The sequence below is a fragment of the Monopterus albus genome, unplaced genomic scaffold, assembly GCF_001952655.1.
Source record: "Monopterus albus unplaced genomic scaffold, M_albus_1.0 scaffold105.1, whole genome shotgun sequence".
Taxonomy (NCBI): Eukaryota; Metazoa; Chordata; class Actinopteri; order Synbranchiformes; family Synbranchidae; genus Monopterus; species Monopterus albus.
In genome coordinates this window covers 3,214,594-3,220,205 of record NW_018127985.1, presented here as the reverse complement: position 1 = coordinate 3,220,205, position 5,612 = coordinate 3,214,594, and positions in this window count along the sequence as shown.

Genomic DNA, 5,612 nt, shown 5'->3' with positions numbered 1-5,612 from the left:
TTCAGAAGTGTGAAATGCAGGACCACTAGACTGAAAAACTCTTTCTTTCCCTCTGCCATCAGACTCCTAAACAACTGAGGAGTTTATGTACTGTTTACATTCTGTTTGCACATGCATAATTGCACAATGACTGTTGACTGGTGCACATGCTGCTCCCATGCAGCATACATTTTCTATTATATTCTTTTATTGTATTGCTGCATTTGTTGCTGCCTAAGGTGTCCTAGATTTTGTGTTACTTGCATAATTGCACAACGACTCTGCTGCACATGCTGCTCACATGCAGCATACATTCTGTTATATTCTTGTATATATTTTTTTTTACAATATTGCTGCATCTGCGCTGCTTAAAGTGCCTTAGATTTTGTGCCTCAGATTTTGTGTTATTTATTTAACTACTTTCCATTTCATTTGTATTTTGTGGCATTCGTGTGGATGGCAAAGTAAGAATTTCATTGTACAGGGAAACACATTTCCTAACTGTGCATATGACAAAATAAACACTTTGAACTTGAACATAAGTCCACAGAATTATGTCCAACCATACAAAAAGCCGGACATAAGGGCCTACAGATCTTATGCTGGTAAGAAGTCATACTTTGTTCTACACACGACTGTTATTATTTTGCATCATATGAACCAAAACTCCATTGTGTGCCATCTGCCTCTCAGCTAGGGAGCCCAACAGTTGATTAAAGAACACAATTAGCATGGAGCAGGTTCTGTCGGCTCACCCAACAGAGATAAAAGAATGTGCTTATTCGTTTTGACAACCAGGCCGTCATGGATATATGGGACATTTCTTCCAAACACAGGATTTCTTCAAGAGTGCCACACTGCTGCAGAAGTGTTAATATAAGGTCAGTGATATTGTTTTTAACCAGGCTTTACATGTCAGCTGCAAATAATCTCAAATGCTGCAGCAGTAAGAACTAACACTGAACTGTTACATAGTAAAATCTCAGGTGATAACAGTGTAATATCCACCTGAAAAGGAAGATTGACGACATTATATAATTTTACATGCATTTTAGAGTTGTAGTTTTGAAATCATAGACAACCTCAAGATCTTCACTAAAACACTGAAACATAGTAGTAGATGTTTTTGAAAAAAAAAAATTTAAATTGATGCTATTTGTAACACAGTATAGCCTACAGCCATGGATGGATTATGAGACATTGAGAAACCAGACAAAAGCATTTCAAGCTAAAATGCTATTTGACAATTATTCAAAGGCCAGTTGCTCATATAATTGAATGTGACTGTCTCATATGATTCAGTTGTTAGCATACATCCATACATCCGGGAGACCTTTTCAACACTTGTCAAATGACTGCCTAGCTCACACGCTTTATCATCATACAGTGTATCCTCTAGTCCCATCCCTGTAAATAAACTTTCACTACCTTTAAGTCAGCAATGACAGCGAGCAAGTCCAGTCTATCAAAAGACTGACACAGACTATGATGAAGGCAACAATGGCAATGTTACATAGGACTAGTGAGAGATCATAAAGTCAAGAGCTGTAATTCTTGAAACATCACTTTAAGGGAACAGGAATGAGTAGAGAGGTGTGTGCTGCCAGGAAACCCCATTAACCTCCATATACATGAGGGAAAAGAAAGAACCAAGATGTATGCTGGAGGCTCACAAAACAGCTGCCTGAGCAGAAATGAAATGGAAACTGTGTGTAATGCACAAAAACATTCAGAGATTTGCCATTTATCCAATTCTGGATCTAGGAGTTATGGGTATCTGTCAGTAGCTCTGATGAGAATCTACTTCCCCTGTGCAAAACTACAATGCAAATTTTGTGACATTAATAATAATATTATTGCTTGAGAAAGCACAGCCTATGTTAATCCATCTATCATGGTTCCTGTTTTTATATTAGTTTTTGCCCCAGCTCTCCCTGCCATTCTGCCACATCACCTAATCAGCCATCATTCCTTCAACCTGTCGCTCATTACCTCCCAGTCCTGCTAAATATACATATACACCCTTATTTCAGCTTAGTCTTTACTGGATCATCCACATTCACACGCCCTGAGTTCGCTCCTCAATGGTTCTGTATTTACGTTGGATTACTGCTCTGTCTGCGCTGGGCTTTTGGTTAGTTTCGTGTTTGCACTGTCTACTTTGCACTCTTGAGTTATTTGTCCATTGCCTGGCACTTAATTGTCTCTTTCTTGATCGTCTTGCTTCGAGCTGTGCCTGAATGCTCTTTTGTTTGTCTCCTGTTATTTTCCAACTACCTGAATCCTCGTTGGCTCTCCGAATGTCTTGTGGTGCACAGAGCATATGACTTCCATAACGTCAGAGCTCCTACTCACTAAAGGTTGCACACAATTGGGCAAGTGTTTGCGGGCCATGATCCAGATAGCTATTTCCAGTCCTGGACTTTGACCACTGCACCATTTCTCATTTTGGTCTACAATAATGAGTAGTGGACTCATTGAACACTGACACCGTTTCCTATGTGAGCACATAGACAAGGTTTGGGGAGTATAGACGTTCACCAGAACAATAACATTTGAGAGGTCTTTGATTACAGATAGTGATACTCTTTACTGGGTATCAGGTGGAAAATGAAGATGCTGACTTTACAGAGAGGCTTTCATCAATTAGATCTGAAAGGTTCCCAGGTTGTACTACTGTGTTTGACCAAAATAGAGTAACTGAGTGCACATAAAACATTTAAACCCACATTTTATAACAGGCACCTTGTTTCTAGAAAGTTCAATATATAAAAATAGTGGTTTTCTAAAAATCTAAATAAATCGGTTCCTGTGTTGTGTTTAAAGGCCATGATATGCTAACCCCTGGGAAATAGGAACACAGCTTAACATCTCACACTAAGGTGGCATATTTGAAACATATTAAAGTTCCAAACACTGCTTGAGGTTTTTTGTTGACTACTATGAACCTGCGAACAGAGTTTCCTGCAGACCCCCCTCTTTCATGTCAGGACAAGACCCCAAATTCTCCTAAATAATGGCAACCTGCAGTTATAGGCAGCTACCTCCTTATACCTTCCGATGTTGCTCTACTGAGAAAGTTTTAGGAACCAGTACACTCTGGCTCTTTGAGGAAGTGTTATTAAAATTATATCAGTAATGTAATGTTAATTATCAATCATCACTGATTTTCTCTTCAGTAATTAGCTACATTTAAACTATTTGTCTATGTATTATCCATTACATACAGCTTTAAACGTCACTACTTACAAAGTGTAAATCCATACTAAAACCATAAGAATATTAACAAAACCGACTCAATAGAGAGAAAGCTTGACTTTTTTAGGAATTTTATATAGATTTTAAAAAACATACAGCACAGCAGTGAGCAATAAAGCAAAACATTAAAACAATCACTTTGATTAGCTTACAATCTAAATAAATCTATTTTTAAATATCAATCTAAACTATCATACTGATTAAAATCATTATAGTTGAGCACTCAATCATTGAAGTCAAAGAATTTCACTGAATCCAGTTCTCAGTTGGTTCGAGTTGGTCCTGGCATTTATTTGTTCCTTGTTGATTTTCTGTTACACAAAAACTGTCAATGCATTGAATTTAAAACATAGATTACTATATTTTGAATACAAAATTACTTTAACACTTGATTAAACATGATCAAATCTTTATGAAACCATTATATTTTTTCCAATAAACTCAGTGGCTCTCCCCCCCCCTTACAGACACACACACACACACACTTTGCCTGCCTTTCCTCTCTTGTAGGGATGTGTGTGCTACTTCCCTTTACTGTGATTCAGCATCATTCACTTTTCTTATTTAGATTCTCTCTTACATTATTTTTCCTGTAGAGGCTTCCCGCTTTATAAACATCTTGTATTTAATGCTGTGAAGAAAGCAGCCACTGAGATCATGCACAGTGGTTTCTCCACACCTGGTTCATAATAAGGGAGCTGTATATGAGTTCATGTAATAGCGTTTGAGTGACTGTAACTTACTCTTTTAGCACAGGATTCTAAAACCATGCTGGCCTTAAAGAACTGAATAAGTTTTTAAATATGGTCTGAATCAGGTTTTGAGGAAAGCCTCTGCAAGGTTGCAGTGTCACTGAAATAGCAATGACAATACAGCAGAAGTATTTCACACATTGGTTCTGGTGGGAAAAAAGGAAATGTGTGTCAGAGCAGACTTTAAATAGAAAAGTAGAAAAGCCTGAGTTTGTTTATTAGCTCACAGATTTTTCAAATAGCTTTAAAAAAAAGGAAGTGTTGTCAAAAACATGCCCAAAGGTTTTGACCTTTATAAAAGTGGCAGTTGATATAAAGGCATCTGCATTACTAGTTTACTCCTGAAACATCTCATTCTGTGAATTCAGAATTTAATTAAGAGACCCCCCAATAATGACAAAGTTTTTTGAAATCACAAAATAAGCCTATTTAAAGTGTCTTTGGCCATTTTCACCATCATTAATGTCAGTGTCTGGAAAAGGCAGACAAAACATGCAATTAAAACGAGTACATATTACATGAAGGTTGTTTGCTTCCACACAGAACATTCGGCCATAGGACATTCGACCCGTGGAAAGGTGCTTCTTCCAAACATTTGGCAATGTCTCTGTCACACTCGCACTCCAGCTTTTCACATTTGCTCGTCAACTTATCTGCAATGAAAAACATACATGTCTTCTTTCAGTGACAAAGAAGGATTTTTGCTGAAACGGTTTTCTCATTAAGATTATGAAATTTATTTTGTTTACTTGTTCTGATGCCTTCAAAGTCCTGGCTGTTTGTGCTACAAACAACTCCGCTATGTTAATTGTGCTTCCTAGTTAATTTTATGCAATTTCTCTAAAGATTAGGAAAAAAATGGCTGTTTAAGAGAAAGAAGGGCACAGTCATTTTAGATATAATACATATATTTTGATTTATTACATTTGGTGGTCAAAGGTCAAAGGCTGTGGTTACTGTGACCTCACATCCAGCACATTCTCACAACATATGAGTCTAGACAGACATGCAAGTGACTTGGCTGGTTAGTGGAGGCATACAACCTGGACGTTACGGTACAGGAGTACAGGGTGAGGTGAACGGAGAGAGCAAGTATCAGAATCTGAATCCGAATTTGCTTTATTGGCCAGGTGTGTCAGACACACAAGGAATTTGACTCTGGTATATCGGCTCTCAGTGTGCATGTACATTTCAAAGGACTTCATAACTACAGACATCAGGGCAACAGGTCTGTAGTCGTTCGGTCCATTGATGGGGGTCTTCTTGGGGACTGGGATGATGATGGAAAATTTGAAGCAGGAGGGAACTTCACAGTTCCACGCTGTGGCAGGAGCTACCTTAATTTCCAAATAAATAACAAAACTAGAATTAGCCTACCTAGTCAGGTTGCAGTTTACATCCAGACTCATATACTGTATGTAGTGAATACTTTGAAGGAATTTAATAAAAGATTTTATTTGTATATATTTGAAGAAATTCCCTCAAGGCGTTCCTGAGATAGCCCGTTCACAAGACTAGGAGGGATGGATTGACAGCCTGAAAACATAATGCCTCCTGCCATGGCTGTTGCATGAAAATGTTGCCTAAATATAAGCATAAACATTCAAAATGCAGTACCGCAAT